Source organism: Acyrthosiphon pisum, chromosome A2 (genome assembly GCF_005508785.2).
Source record: "Acyrthosiphon pisum isolate AL4f chromosome A2, pea_aphid_22Mar2018_4r6ur, whole genome shotgun sequence".
NCBI classification, from domain to species: Eukaryota; Metazoa; Arthropoda; class Insecta; order Hemiptera; family Aphididae; genus Acyrthosiphon; species Acyrthosiphon pisum.
In genome coordinates, this window is record NC_042495.1 from 98,379,524 (window position 1) to 98,397,648 (window position 18,125).

An 18,125-nucleotide genomic window follows, 5' to 3' on the forward strand; every position below is an offset into this window, starting at 1 on the left:
AAATACATGGGCACAATTTTTTTTATAAGCATTTAAAGATCGAATTTTTACAAAATTTATCAAATTTAAAATTTAATAATTATTTCGTAGTTAAAAATGTATAAAATGTTCAATTTTTATATCTAAGGATTAAAAATGTAAAACAAGATTCCACGTAAGTAGTTAATTCTGTTACCAAAAAATCTAAAAAATACATAAGCACAATTTATTTTTATAGTCATTTTAAGTTCAAATTTGGACGAAATCACATATTAAAAAACCTGGAATAACTATTTTAGTTATTTTGTTGTGATTGTATATTATTGAAACTTCTAAAGTATACTATTATATTATATCTATGATAGTACCACGATTTGTTGTTGATGTATAACGCGTTATAAGTACCGAATGGATATTGTGATATGATTAATTTGGAATTTATTATAGATACCTATTATTGGTCAATTTTTTTTTAATACCATAGATAAGTATATAAGATACCTTATACCTAGACTGACATACCGTCTCCGCTCAGAATCGTTTTTCCTATACAGTGATATTATATCATTGAATTCAAATTTAATACTATCCATTATACAGTGACCCACTTGTAACCTACTGTACAGTAGAGCGACATCCACTTACCCACCTTTTTTTTTTATTGATAAATTGCAATTTATGTTAAATTATGTGTGTTACAATTGAATATGATATTATATTAAAATTATTTATAGGTACTATATGTATGTACATCAATGGGTAACTGGCTTTAGTCCAGAAATACCGTAATAATTATTATTTTCACGTTGTCGATTATTATTCACGATAATATTAAATTGGTTAATAATACTAATCATGATTATTATTAAATTATAATTAATAAAAAATTCTTAAATCTTATATGTATATTATTATGCATAGGTACTCGTCATTATTTTAGGTATTAATTGTTAGAATATTATATTGTTAATAAAAATATGATGATCGAGGAATATTCATATAAGTAACAATGCTAGTGAATGCTCATATCCTGTTATTATAATAGACCATCAAATGTAGGTATATAGTCTTTAAAACAACGTTTAGAATTTATATTATGGTTCATAAATACCTACAAACCTAATATGCAACGTTGTTAAGATTCAATACCAATATCATGCATTTTAAGTCGCTTATTCGTTTATGTTACTGAAAATATATATTTTTTAATTCTATTTGTAATTACTATATTTAAGATTTAAAGGAATCTAGATGATACTTTGATGATAAATTTAAAAATACTCCTACTTTTCAAAAAAATTTAGAAAAATGTGAATTTTTACGCAAAACTATTTTTTAAATAAATGTACCTATATAATTTTTTTATTATGCTTATTTTTATTTAAAAATGAATAATAAACATCTATTCTTTTCAGATGATAATTCTACGGTAGCAGGATGATTTTAATTCAAATTTATAAACAATAATATATTATGTAAATTATAAGTATATACATATACATACTATTATTAAAATTTTTAAATAATATTATTGTAAACCTGATGTTTTCATCGAAAATTATTTCAGCCTACCATTTTGCCAATAATATGATAAATCACTAATACAATCATACAATAAAATTTACTTAATACAATAGGCTGACAGACCATTTCCACTCAGAATCGTTTTTCATATTCAATGACTTATCATTTAATTCAAATATATCACACACGTTATAGGGACTTACTCATTGTGAGATACACTCAGCACCTACTGGCTATTATACCGAAGTGAGCAGAGCGAGTTTCCCACTTTTTTAATTAGTCTACATTTACAATTCGCGAACACTGACAATTTGTTTACTAAAACGTGACAACGAATAAATTAGAAAATTGTATTAATAGAAATCACACTGTTTAACGTATACTCATCATGCATTTCAAACTTTCGTGTAATCAACTTTTACATAATTCCAAAGAATAAATTCTAAACAAGGCACGAAGCATAAACAAAGCGATGATCGCTTTAGAACTTTTACACCCATTCAATCAAAACTGATTTAGTAAACTAAGAGAACAAACAAATAACAATACCATTCTATCAAAAATGAATATATTAGTATATCTGTATACAGTATATGAATTAAGTTACCTACTTTGAATCATAATGACGTACGTTATCACTTGCAAAGATTTTGATTGTAAATATTTGCTTTACTTTGAGAACTATAATCAAACTTATTTATTACTATCATTTGATATTTAAATTTTAATGATAGTGATATATTATAATAGAATGGACAATAGTTTCCTTAAATATAATATATTTATGTGTATATCTGAGGTTAAGCGCTGAATATAGCTGTAATTATAAATATATTTATAATTTAAGCAATGTATATTGTTTATGGTTATTAGAATACTTTTAAGATAAGTAGTAGGTACCAAAGATACCTGTAAGTCTATAATAACTTTTATTTAAAGGTGCATTCATAAGGTAGGTATAACGTAAACTTAAATACATTCAACTTATATGTAACTAACGTGTTACCAACATTATAATATTACCTACAATCTACATAATATTAAATATTTATACAAGGAAGATGTGAACGCACCTTAATTCTCATGCATTCGTGAATTATTATTGTAATATTACAAGTATAAATAGGTAGTATAATAATATACTTGTATTTGCTACTGAGTTTCCTATTTGTACATCATTTCTGATTCCTATAGTACAGACTTAACTACCTATGCATTACTGTATTAGTTATTATATAGTCCCTTTTCGCCTGAATCTTCTGATCGAATATTATATAAATATAATATAAGCAGTGTAATTAACATATTGCATTACTATATTAAAACTGCTTCATCGCTGCATAACCACAGTCATGTTATATCATATAAAAACCTATTACATAGGCCGATAAGAATCATCTTCGTGACGCAGTGTATTGTACATATTTGCAGTGAAGTTTGTGGTCGTACGATTGTCAAAGCACAGCGTATAAAAGGGATTTTCCAGATCTGTGTCAAGCTAGTTTTTGTCCCTTGTCTACCGAACCTATATAAACGAAAAAGGTACAACCGTATGCGACCGGTCTAATATCATTGTATACATTATAATTTATTATTTATAAATTCAACTCTGCAGTTCGAGTGATTTAATAAAGAGGTTTTCTCATAAAATTAATTAACAATAATTATTGTCGATTGCGATATTATGCAGGCACGCAGCACAACTATAGGCCCGTTGGGCGTGTGAATTATTTTAATACACCTATTACCTAACCAGGGGTGTATAGCTCGAAGTTAGAAACCCAAAAACCCATTTCAAGTAAAAGTACATAAAACTATTCATCGACTCATATCTAATAATTTATAATAGGGGTTCTACTCACAAGTTACAACCTTCTCGAGTTTGTATCTAATTCGACTTTAAAATATGAGTTCTCAAAAATTGAATTGATTTTCAATAAATGCACCTGAATACTATAATAAAACATGATATTCATCATGATATCTACAATAATAATAAAATAATATACATAATATTATAATCAATGACTGTAGTAGTAGTATTATACACGTATATCTGCTGTACGAAGGTGTATACAATAATGATACACCGAAAAAATGGTGATTGCAAACTATAAGATAATTCAGTAGTATATAGGTATATAGTATATAGGTACCCACGGTATTACTATAATTTATTTAGATAGTTTATTGAATATTGGGTTTATTGTGGTTTTTACACTAACGATATGGATGTTACTGTGGTTTCTGATTACTATACAGCATCTACGAACATGTCTGTTTAGTTTTTAGTTTATTAAAATGTAGGTAGATATAATCTATCGAGGTTCCAATAATAATATTTTTTTTTATACAATACCTACCGGGTAGTTACTAAGGGCTCTTACTGAGCTCACACATTCTTACGTTTAAATTATAAATGTACCTATTAAATTATATATTATATTTTACTACTCGAGGCTACTTATCGTCACTGAGGATTAATGGACGCATAACGCAACAGTTTTAATGATTTTACTAATGTTAAACTATTGGATATTACAAATAACCTATGTGATTATACGTACCTATATTGTATATGTACGTGTACAGGTTATAAACTATAATATAATAATTATATTGTATATGAATATTAAAAGCATCTAACGAAGCGACAATAATTTAAAATGATATTTCATACATTTATATTGTATTAATTTTTATTATTCTAAAAGTCGTACCTAATGATGCAACCATTTTATCAAGGTTTAACTTTGGTTTTCAAATTTATCTATATATATAGCACACACTATATAATATAATACGTGTAAATACAATGCATTCTAAACAGTAACCAATGCCAATAACGGTCGTAGAAGCATATGAATATTCTAACTGTTTATCCCTACAAGGAACCTGCGAATAAAAGATATAGGTGTGCGTCTTACCTTGCCGCGCCGTCCTCGACAAACGGACGACGCGTTTTTTCGGACCGCAAATGACTCGCGATTATAATATTTTTATTTATTTTTTTATGCAGTTGAATATTCCTAGCTTGCACTATTTATATATAGGGAAGATGAATACTTACAATATGTCTCATCTTACTAACTGCGTCTTAAATAAAATTAATATTAATTATAATGGAGTAGTATCTAAGTGATTAGTAACTCAACACTAAACTTTAAACGGAGTTTAAAATATATAAATGGTCATGAGTCATGAGGACGTTCTCGTCTTAAGTCTTATGTTGAGATTGTAGTGCACTGAACCTGTTGACTATTGTGAATGGACTTAAAGAAACGTTCAGCCACATTTTTCTAAGTTTTGGTATTTTGAGGTCTTAGTGTATGATTAGGTTTCTTAAAATATATAGAATAATTAGTATTACTATACTTTATTCAAATTAAGAACGTGACTCGGCGGCCGAGTTGTGTGCATGGTCGGAGCTTTAGTTCCGCGGCAGCGCCCGACGCGTCGCTGTAATGGGACGGCGTCTCACCATATATCGACGTAAACTGGTCGCCGCCGAGTCACGTTCTTAATTTGAACAGAGTATAGGATTTTATTTGAAATATTTTCAATTTTTTTAAGTGGGTTTGTGCACATTTTCGTACAAGCATATCTAAAGATTACTCAGTGTGCGCAGTACTTGCTTGTATAAATAAAGTAGGTATAGGGAACATTTTTTTCTGAAAGTTTCTGTTTACAACAGGGAATCGCTAGTTTTTTATAAGCATTTTGAAGTTTAAATGATAAGTGTGTCCACAAAGTTGATCTTTCATCCGACGTTACACCGAAATACTTAACAGTTAGCTTTCAATATGGATTGGTACATTGTCAAAATTTAGCTAGGGTATAGAATATAGAGTATTTACAGTTATGACGAAGACTGTACAAAACTAGATGGATTTGGAACCTAGGGTTGACGCTTAACAAATACAACGTCATGACATTTACCAGGTGTCTATATAACTTTGATGGTATCCCTTTTCAACGTATCCTTTTTAAGGATCTTGGGATTTTCTATTCTCCGTCTTTGAACATTGACGTAACTAGCCCTATGCAGAGCACTTAAGATCCTAGGCTTTGTCGTGGGTATCACCATGGCCTTCTCAACAACTACATCACTCCGCTCTTTTCTTCGCACTGGTTCGATCCATCCTCAAGTACAGTGTGAAATCTGGCACCTATACTTGGCCAACGATTAAATACGTATTGAGCACGTTAAAAATAAGTTTCTTTCCTACCTATCGCGTTTGCTAAGGATAGATCACCCTCAGCATGACTACAGCCTAATCCGAGACTCTTCGATATCCCAACACTGTCCTCACGTCGTACCTCTCCCTTGCCTCTCTATAATAATGGCTTAGCTTAAACTATTTTTTGTTCTTTGGTCATTAATGGATTTATTGAATATGGTACAAATTTACGTTTCACTGTATCTCTATGTAGTTTTGTAAAATTTCCCGCTTAGGGGTTGAATTATACAAACAAAAATAAAACTTTACAATTGTTTAGGCATGTATTGGTATTTTCTAATATTGCACCAAGATGATAAAATATTTAAATGATTTTGTAAATTGACTGTTATTGCTTCTATGTTATGAGATTCAGTATAGATTGTTGTATTGTCGACAAAAAGAGCGAAAGGATGGCTGTAGCCTATATTTGTGCATGGCATCTGTGTGATGTCCGATAAGTAGATATTAAATAAAATAGTGCCAAGTATTGTTCCTTGAGGAACACCAGCTGTTATGAGTTTAAAAATAGAAAAGTTCTCATTTATTATAACAGAATATTGTTTTCAGTTAGACAACAGAATAGACATATATGTATATATACATATGTATATATACAACAGATAATTGGGTGTCCTCATAATTTCGAGGTTTTACAACAATTCAAAAGCTTTGGGTTTATCAATAATTTTTTTTTTTTGAAAAACACAATACAAAAAAAGTATTAAAGAAATAACAAAAATTACCTACACCCTTAAGTTATAAGCTTGTGGTGGTGTAGGGAGTAACAGTACAACATATGTGATTTCATTAATTAATTAAATACAACAACTACTAACAAACACTGTAGAATTAAAATAGAGTTATTAGATACAAAAAGTATACATTATTCTTATAATAAACACTGCCTTAGTTCCCTAAATAAAACATTATTTATACATTTTTTTATGTTAATTTTATCATTAAAAATACTTTTTTTCACATCAATTGGTAAAGCGTTAAAAATGACAGGACCCAGGTAATTAATAAGCTTTTGAACAAAACTTGTAAATAACACTTTAATATTACATAGTCTATATATCTTCCCCGCTAATCTTGTCATTTTGTTTTATAAAGAAAACGCTTGATTTTTTGTATACAAACATTATAGGGGTTTTTTTGTAGAGCAATTTCAACGGAACCACATTAAATTCCTTGCAGTTTAACAAGGTAGACCCAATAAGAAGGTGCCAGCGTCACGCACTTCCAATAAGATTGTCCTTTTTTAGACTATTTTGTTGAATCTTAAATGGTTTTAGAGCATTTTTGGAGGCACCACCCCAAATTATCATGCCACATTACAATATGGCAATATGGAATAATACATTAATATCGAATGCATACACCTGTGTGAGTATATGGCAGTACTATTCGAATGAGTTTCTTGTATTATGTTCGGATGTACGTTGGATTGTGTAATAATGAGATCTAAATCCAAAATGAAATTTTAAAATAATTTATATTCAGTCTAGATAATTTAACATTCGCTATTATAATATATACGTAGAAAAAATAGTCCCACCGGAATTTCGTCACACTACACATCACAGTTTAATTAATACGCACGACCACGCAAAAACGTTTCGATCGAAAATCGAACGGCACGCGATGAATACACGCCAGTGACGGACGCTGGGAACAAATGACGACCGGTATAATTATCGCGGTTACCCACTGGCGAGTATACCTTGTGTACAATATGAACCGAGGTTACAATATTGTATACCTAGATCGAGGTGGCCGTTGTCTACGTGGTTAATTCCCGGTTACCATACTATAATATGTCATAGCCCATAGGGATAGTGTTGAACATATTGATTATAATTAACGTGTTGCAAATATTTTGATAGCTACGTATTAAAACATATAATATTATACAGAAACGGAACATGAGACGAGAGGTGGCGACATGGTGTGGTAGTGTAAGCCCGGTTTTATACGCGACTTCACACACCTCCATAATAACGTAAACCATGGTTTCCAAAAAAAAATTAGGCGCTGTGGTTGGCTGAGTAATAAGTCTCGTGGTCAGTAAGTTGTATACCGCAATGTTTATAAGTAGGTAGATACCATAGTATGTATATTATATTATTACCCGGAAGTAGAATCCAATCCCGATCGACTGATATGTTAAACCAGTTACCGCACTTACCATTCAGTGCATCATTACAGTATGCACTGATCACAATATGAATCACTATTATTACCGCACAAAAGATTATCAAGAATTTCAAAACACGATTTTTTTGTCGGAAATCACTGGTCACAATGCTATTACGGTGAAGTGTGAAATCGCCTTTACTCGCGACTGGGTGACACTGACCTGTAAATATATAGTGGAACGGACATTGTAATATGTCGTTCGTGCATTGAAAAGTGTCCAATTATTGGAGGACGCCGTGCCATCATTTAGATTCAATTAGCTACCTATACAATTTGATTGGAATCTTATTATAATAGTAATTTATTAACAAAAATAAAATTCATGGTAACAAATACATAATAATAATGAATATATTATAATAATAACATTATGTGAGACGAGTTTTTCGGCCCGTTTCATGTTTACAGTTCAGTGCCGGGTGTAGGTAACCGCGATGTTTTCAGTTGGTCGGTCTCGGAGGAAAACGGTCGCTGCCGCCGATGGTTATATTATTTTCTCCGCGTCCGTCGCGCCACCGTCCGGTTCTCGACGATCATTGCTTGGAGCCCGACCGGCGGTGCAATGTGCTCGCCGTGCATTTTTGGGTCAACGATTTCAAACACCGTCTGCGAATATTTTATCATATTTTATCGACTAATAATCACTCCGATATTACCGCGTTGATTAAGCGGCCGCGCGAAATAAGCGGCGCGTGGCTTATCGTATAGCCATAATGCTATGCGCCTACACTCCGACGGCCGCTCCATCGCGCAGCATCGTTTGAAATCGACGTTGATGATGATGCGGAATCACGTCCAGCACTTTTATTGTATATTATTATTTACATAGCAATTGCCCCGGCGGCCGCTCGCCGCTCGCTTGACGGCGCATCGTTTGAAATTTTCGGTTTTCTCTCGGCCACACCTCGGCTGAAAGTTAAAAAAATTCACTGTAAACGATCGTTATGGCGGCGCGATATAAAACGTTATAAATTATCACCTAAACTATAATGGAATTAAAGGAAAACGGTAAACTTAATCAATAAATGTCATGAACTATAATATACAGAAAGTTCTCATCAGTACAATATCATTCGCAATAGTGGATTGAGTGTGTTATTACTTCAATAAAAATTATACCTTATATGGACAATTTTGAAAGTCAAAGAGGCTCAGAGTTAATAGTATATAAGAAATATTCTTATGTGTTTTTGAGGAAGAATAATAATTCTATCAGGTGGAAATGCACACAAAACACAAATTTGAAATGCCCGGGAAAAGTTACAACTAATTTGATCAAACCGGTAAGTTATAATATTATTACATTATAATATATTTTTATTTATGTATTTATGGAACTAACTGAAATTCCAGTACGTAAATTATTCAAATGAAATTTCACATAAATGTACAGTTAAAAACAAAATAGAGGAGATAATTGTTGTTAAAATAGTATAAAGGAAAAATCTGTAGGAACACGAGAAACCCTAAGTCAAATATTGTCAACTATCATGCTCGACATTCCAAGTTAGACAATAATTATTTTATAATTTATTATTTAAAAATGTATTGAATATCGTTGTAATTTAATGATTGTATATGTACAGAGGATACAGCTGTAGTAGTCGGAAATTTTTCTTCGTTAAAACGAAATATTCAAAATTACCGCCATAGATATTTACCTAGAGAACCAATAAATTCTGATTTCAATATCCCTGAGGAGTGGAAAACTACAATGGGAGCTGAACCTCGGTCATTCATGATATTTGACTGTGAGCACAACCTGATTCAAGAATTTTTATATTTGCTTCTGACTTTGCCATAAATATTCTAGCAAAATCTGAATCATGGTTTATGTATGGTACATTCAAGTGTTCATCTAATATGTTTCAACAACTTTACGTAATACGAGGAGAGTATGAAAGTAAAGTATCTAGTTGTGTGTACGCGTTTTTATCAAATAAGTCAAAAAAATCGTATACGGACTGTTTTACAACAAGTTATCATTAAATGCATTCAAGTTTCTTGACATCCAAATATGTAATTATGGATTTCGAAATCGCTGCTATGAGTGCAACAAATGACTTGTTTGGTGATAGCGTGCAAGTCAAAGGGTGTTTTTTTCATTTATGCCAATCTACATGGCAAAAAGCTCAACAATTAGGTATATGTTCCTTATACAGAAATAACATAGATTTTAGAATAAGTTACGGTATGATTAACGCTTTAGCGTTTTTACCCCTTAGTGAAGTAATAGATGGAATGGTTTATTTATATACAACGACACCTGTAGAATTGTTACCGTTACTAAAATAATTTGACGAAACTTATGTTAGTGGGCAGTCTGGGAGCCAAATATTTTCTCCAAACTTCTGGAATGTACACGAAATCACTTTAAATAATGGCAACAGAACAAACAATTTTTGTGAAGGGTGGAATAGCTATTTTAATAAACTTGTAGGAACAAGTAATCCATCATTTTGGTTAGTACTAATGTGTATCCAACAAGATGAAGCGAAACGCGGATTGAAAGAACCCGTTTTGAATCAAACATACACAATACCTTACCACCTAAAAGTTCAAAAAAAAAAACTTTGCAAGACAAACTATACAACGAATGTGAGAACTTCTTAAATAAATAAATTAAAATAGGACAATTTTTAAATAATATAGCAAAGTATACGAAATAAGTAATATTAATCATAAATTATATTATATTATATTTATTGTACCTATATTTTATATTTATTTTACCTGCCTGCTTCTTTGTATGTACTTATTTGTGTTTTTTAGTAATTTTGATTGCTAACATATTTTTTTTTGTTTTAAGTATTATTTAAATTTAACTTATTGACAATGGTGATTTATCAAAATTATATTATAAACATTGTAAATATTTTAGAACCCCTGAAAATTAAATTTTGAATAGTACCAGTTTTCCGCGGTTTTTATTTCTTTTGTTATAAATGGTATGGACCGTACCAGTATTCCGAGCATCGGAATTAAACGCCATTAAAACGGTTATCGATGTGCGATGAACGTTATTAATAATAATATTAAAATAATTGCGTTTTCACATTTTCCATAAATGTGTCACGACTTCGGTTACCTTTGCCGTAGTTCGATATGCTGTAAAGCTGACGATTATAATATTTTTACAGTGTTTGCGACGTTAAAGACCTAAACACAAAGATAAAAAATAATGTACACAAAAATATCATTGGGTTAATATCACCATGATAATTTTAAAAAAAACCTTCGTCAATAATTTATTCAACTTTGTAGATAGTTAATAATATAATTTAACCTGTTGAAATTATAAATTGTCATAATAACTATGCATTTTTATTAATATATACCTATTCCACGTAAACACGTCATATGTTTATATTATATACACAGAGTACTCCCCCCTCCCTATGAGGCTAATATTTAAATTAGTAGGTAATAAACTACAATAACAATAACAGTTGTAAATAATATTTGTGATCACCCTGTATACCTATTCTTTACGTCAAAATGAAATGATTGCCTATATTAATATTATAATCATAATATTATTATGCTGTACCTTTATTACAATATAATGGGAGACGGCCCGTGAAGACATTTTATTAATTTAAAATAGTGGGATGAAGAATTTAAATTATCCCATCACTTGAATTAGTAAAATCACCGTGGAACACTCTGTATGTTATAGTAATATACTCGTATAAAATATAAATAATCGTTCACCGTCACCGCCGCCGTTGTCGTCGTTGTCGTGGCGTCGTTGGTCTGGTGCACTCATCGCCCATTCTCTCGTTATGTTATTATTATTATTCCAAGCGCCGCTATTATCCAACAGCCTGAATGCATCACCTGTCCTGTATATTATAGTATCCACGTTCCATTTGGGGTAGGAAGTTTTAACGGTTTTTTTTCACCCGAATTATTCCCGAGACGCGATGACGTCAATGGTTATATTCGGCAATAATGACGCGTAGGAATTCACGGATCTAAACCACTGCGTATACTTACAACAACAATATTACTGCCTACGAAATATTACTCAACGCACCCATATTATTACCCATGTCTGGTAAAAAAATACCATAACCACTTCGCGACACCCCATGATAAATATACCTAATAATAATATATTTTGTAATTATATCGATATTATACCAGAAATATAATAGTTACATTCCGATAAAATATGATTTCAAGATATAACAATCATTTATACGCCCAGTTTTATAGGTACCTACTACCTACTATTTCCCCCTCGTCAGAATAATATAATTTTCATCGATCCTAAACATGCATTGCTTTTATAATGGACGGATACGGCGGTATAAGGTACTTATTATATTATGTCCGTACAGGTTAGGTTGGTCACCTATCTACTATTTTTATAGTTTTTTTTTTTAGTACGGTTTTCGAAAACACAATTAAATATTAGTGTATTACTTTAAAATAAATTTGTGGATATTTGTCAATTATCTAAATCGATTTGTCATTTACATGCATTTTAAGTTAGCTAAAAAATAAAATAGTATAACGCTTTAATGTCTGTTTACAAACGCCGGAACACGACAGGGAAATTATAACTAATATAAAATTATTATGGTGTATAATTATGTACAATTTTTCTATTTAAAATTACCATGTAAATTCTGAATTTATATATTGTGATGTAGCCTTCACTAAACTAAAAAAATAAAAAGTATAATTAATATTGCCTACAAATAACGTTGTGCTTTTTACGACCAAAACATTGATCGTAATTATATGTTATTATTATTGAATATATAAATCCACACTTGTTCACTGTCGAAAGAACGCTTTGTGTCGTTATAAGTCATAATAACAATTTATAATATAATAATTAATAACATATTATAGTGTGTTATATATTCAGTAAAATATTATGAAGATCTGATGGCTGGCTCAGATCGTCAGAGATAATGACGTTATTTATGTATGCAGGGACTGATACGAGGGGAGGAACACATTTCTATTGCAAAGATACTTTATTTTCTTTTTGATGGCTTATAAAAAGGTGTAATAATTTATAAGCTACACACGAACAGTACTTATGATATGATTTTTTTCTTTTTATAGTAAATTTTAGGGTTTATCACTTTTTAAAACAACGAGTATTTAATTTATATTAACTATACACTTAGAACTTGAATGTGCATAATTTGTGTCAAGATTCTCCTCCTCGTTTTTTCGTTCCTATATCCGCTCCCGACAATGGGTACCTATGGTTATTATAAATAGGAGGAGCTCACCGACCGCCACGTGTGAAATATGGGCACACATGGCCGAACTGAATTGTTTACACCTATTTGTACTATTATTACGCTACTACAATATTATACTACGTCCACACTGCACGTATTGTTATTTGTTGTTGTTATTATTATTATTATTGTTGTCCGTATTGAAGACAGGTAGGTTGAAGGTATAGGTGCCATCGGCAGAACCATATCGACACTACGACCGTGGTAGATAATATACTTTAACCATAAGCAGAACAGCAGCAGGTAAATATAAGAGAGGCGAAAATGTTCGTTATAAAACGGCCGACCGACAACTGCATGACCGCCCGCCCGCCCGCCCGTCCACCGGTCACGGAACGTTGCCGCGGCGTGCACCGGCTTCAGTCGAACGCCGTTCTCTCGTTTGTGCGCGTGCTCCGCGCCACTGTGCGAGTTTCTGTGTGTGTCGTATCATAATAATATCACCTATCTAGAATAGTCCGCGCGACGTCAGTTTGTTTGCCGGTTTGTTTGTTTTTTGGTTTTTTCCTATACACGTCCTCCTCGAGTCCAGAATAATATAGTTTTATAATATCAGTTTTGAAATTATTATTCATTTCGTGAGACAAAAAAAATATTAGGTATTATGTATCGCGTTAAATCAAAAATCCGCGCTTAAGCCGCGGCGTTACGTGTGCGAACGTGTGTTGTGTGTGTGTTTGTGTGCGCCGCGTCAGTGTATCGTTCAAATTTGGATTTTATACGCCTACCACGGTTGTGGTGATGGATTAGAGGGACGTGGGGCATCCGTTCCCCGAGTGCTGAAGGTAAATACTAAATGATCATTTTTTATCATATTACAATGTTAACGATGTTCTGATGCGGCCGCGCTCGCGAATTACCGTCACCTTTCCGCACATATTAATATTCGATCGTCGGCGCTGTGTTGTTTATACATCACGACCACGTTAATACGCATTATTTTACCGTAAAACAATAATAATAATAATATTATAGTAAACAGCCTATAACGGTTGGCGTTAGCCTAGCCGGTTGACGATCGAAAGATAATCATAATAATAATAATAATATGAAGATTGTACATAATAATATTATAATATAATATAATGTATTTCTAGGTGTTATAATATCGTTGTTGTTGTTTTTCTCGTAAGTGGGTACTACAGGTATTATTGTAGGTACTTTTATAATAAAATGTACACTTTGGATATTTCATTATTACCTACGCGTTCTGCACACTCGCCATTTGTCTATTTTAATCACAAATCAATTACAAAGCACTTACCGTGATAATGGGTTGTGCCTAATGATAAGAAATTAAAAACCATGTAAATAACATAGACCACGTTATAATAATAATACGTTATACCTACAGTAACCTAATAACAACTGTTGTACTTACCGCGAGATGATAATAATATTGAGATTACGTATTTACGTCGGTGGTTGGTACTATAGAGGAGGTATTAATTATATTATTCAAGTTATTATTTTATCAAAATAATTCATTGCAATCATATTGAATCATTATTAATAGGTATAACAATTTAATTAATAATTCTTGTCATTTGTATATAATATACCGTAGTACGTACCTTCAACCTACCTGTGTCCCATACTCAAATATTTATAATTTATATTAAAATATATAAATAATATATATATTATTATAATATAATATATTTATGTCATAATATTATAATATTATTGAAGTAAACCTACTAATTACTAAGTATAGTTAATAGAAACAAATAACTTATGATTTATTTTAGAAATGGTAGGTTAAATTTATTATTGGTCGATGAATATAGGCACTATACACTCGAAGCATTATTGTCTATTATTAATGTATCTACATTAGGATTTACATTTTTTAATGATCGTGCACACGTAAAAAAGGATCTTAAAATATTAATCAGCGTCTCTTGACGGACATTCTCTCGACTAAGCAGCTTTATGACATATCAAGTACCAACAACAACTATATAAGTAATATAATATATTAAGTAGGTAACCAATGAGCGGATTATTATTTTTTAAATATTTACGAAGCATTAATGTATTAACAAACTTTCGTGGAATCCTGTATTTATATACTGTTATACATTTATAATATCAAACTATTTCTTTGATTTTTGGCAATTGTTGACATCGTATTTGTTCATACTTATTTAAAAAGATTTCTAATTTATTAAAATTATTTCATTTATTCATCACTATATTATAAATTTAAATTTTTTTTCTTCTAATTTGAAAATTTAATTTTATAAAATAATATTAATTAAAAATTCATAATATTTAATACCTAAATAAAAGTAAATTTTGGTCCAAAAAGGGGGGGGGGCAATCGGGACCATCGGTCTCTTTCAAATACGCCACTGGTCTAATGTGTAATAAACAAACATAACGTAGTTATTCACCATATTTTAGTCAAATTTTTTTATTTCACATAAACCGGATTATTTTTGTACATTATAGCTTATCGGGAACTGGAAAGCCAATATTGCGTCTTAAGCAGCAGGAACTTACTATGACTAATAAGAATAGCGCATGATAATTGGATTCCTTACATAATAACCCACTACTCGCACTGTTTTTAAATAAAAATAAAATAGATCATGATAATATTATCATAATCAAATGTTAATTTATTCTATAACAGTCAACAGCGATCCCAACATCAATGAAAATTTTAGTATCTACTATAAATAAGGGATTTTTTTATAATGATTGATGGTTTGTTTTTCATTCTTATTTCCTTATCAAAATGTCAACTGATTTTTTCGGACAGTACATAATTTATTTTCATTATTTATACCTATCATTACAAATATAATAAAATTGTATTAAAGTAAACAATGGATATAATATAGTAAATATTATGTTTTGGAAAATTTTTTAAAATGATAAAGTACTAAAAAATACAGTTTGGGAACCACTGCACTAGAGTGATTAATTTGTTTACGTTATATTTGAGACTGTAAAGTATTAATGTTCATATTAACACCAATATATCTTGACATCTCGAGACTCTCAATTTATTAATCCGTACCGTTTAATATCTATATTAAATCAATTATTTTCTAATACTTAAATTTTTCCTTCATTATTGACTTACGTTGTTATATGATGAAAGTATATAGTTAATCATTAGTTCGTAAATATGTATTAGGTACCTACGAAATAACCGAAAAGGGGACATTCAACAATGCAGCGTTATAAAAATGTTATGTACCTTATCCTTATGTGATTATTATAGGTATGTATAACCGCATGATTATGATTGGTTATTCAATGTGACTGTTTAATCAGTAGGCGATAAACATTTGTGTGAATATTCAATGTGTGATAATTTGAAGTTTGATGTGATGTTGGTAGGTAGGTACAGTTAGACAAATACTACGTTTTGGCAGTTAATTTACATAATATTATACTAAAAATAAAATTACATTACTATTAAAATGTTATTAAGTAGGTAAATTCATCGGCTTATTGATAATAGATCACAATTTTAAATGTTCTTTTTACAATTCTACGTCAGAAATATATTGCATCCAATATATTTTTACTTTTTATACAAGGGTGAAAAATTGAAACACTATAATTCGATGTTACGGAATAGTCGTTAAATTTTAACCCTTTGTCAAATTGCCCTATTATGATTATTAAATTAAAGAAAAAATTGAAAAAAAAAATAGTTTAAAAATGTATATTATAATAATTAAGTTGTATGTGAAATTTTAAATTAATACACTACACCTCTGTGTATTATCAGATTCTTATCTTTATCTTACATTCTTACGTATGTAAGATATTATGTATTATTTACGTAATATACCTAATCAACAAATATTTAAATTCGTTGTTTTAAAACAGAATTTAGTTTAATGCTTTAAAGTACTTTGATAAGTAGTGTAAAATAAGAAACTATATGGTTTTTTATATTAGAGATACGTGTTTTTCTTTTTATAATTTTTATTTGAACGCCATGCAGTAGTTACTAATTATTGTACTGATGGATAAAAATTAAAGAATTAATCGAATATTTTTTAATATTAAATAACCTAATATAGCCCACATAGGTACCGTTCTAACTTATAAGTTATAAGTAGGTATTAGCAATTACCAATTAGCAACACTAATGTGAACTTTAAATTTTTCTTAAAAAATTATGTTAAGCTCTTTTTAGATTCTGAGTGGAACGATGAATGTATTGATTTTACATTGATGTATGTTTTTTTTTTATTTATTTTTATTTTTTATTTTTTATTTTTTTTTTGTGTCTGTCATCACCTTTTACAGTAAAAGTGCTTGGATTTTCTTCAACAGTACCTTTTCGAATAGGAAAGTGAATCTATTTGGTACTTTGGGGGGTCAAAAGTAAAATTTTTCCAATAGTTTTCAAAAGCGCCGTGAAAAACAAAAGAAAAATTAAGGAAAAACGGGAATTTTTACGCAAAATCTGTTTTCGAGAAAATTGATTTTGGTTTTTGATGTAACTTTAAAACGAATGATTGAAGATATATGAAATTTTCACTGGTTGTTTATATTTCCATTTTCTATACATGATAAAATTTTCAAAATATTTTGAGCTGTTTACGGACAATTTCAGTTTCCAATTTAATTAGTTTTTTTTTCTATGAACGTCAATAAAACTTTATTTGTTGAGTAAAAATACTTGAAAATTTAATACAAGGCTCCTACTATATTGTTACAATGACATTTAAAAATATTAAAAATCCTTAGTCACAGTTTTTTTTTATTAGCATTTAAAGTTCAAAAATTGACAAAATATGGAAAAATCACGAAAATTAGCAAATTATTTTGAGTTAAGAATTCGTAAAAATTTTTCTTTTTAAATCTAAGATTTTAAAATATAATACAAGATTCCTTTATAGGTTAATCTACCTTTATCAAAAAAAAATGTCTATAAAAACTCAAATTAAATTTT

At 30.1% G+C, this 18,125-nt stretch overlaps 1 protein-coding gene across 4 annotated transcripts in view; it reads left to right on the plus strand.

Annotated features, from left to right (window-relative positions):
• The window catches only part of LOC100164801 (cordon-bleu protein-like 1), a 110,236-nt gene that overhangs the window by 38,508 nt on the left and 53,603 nt on the right, over positions 1-18,125 (plus strand). Inside the window, exon 1 of one of the 4 annotated variants that reach the window (XM_008187804.3) lies at positions 13,547-13,980. The exons of the other annotated variants lie outside the window; for them this stretch is intronic. The gene's annotated coding sequence lies outside the window, so the exon portion shown is untranslated. Of the gene's footprint in view, positions 1-13,546; positions 13,981-18,125 lie in introns of those variants that run through there. 4 annotated transcript variants of the gene reach the window in all.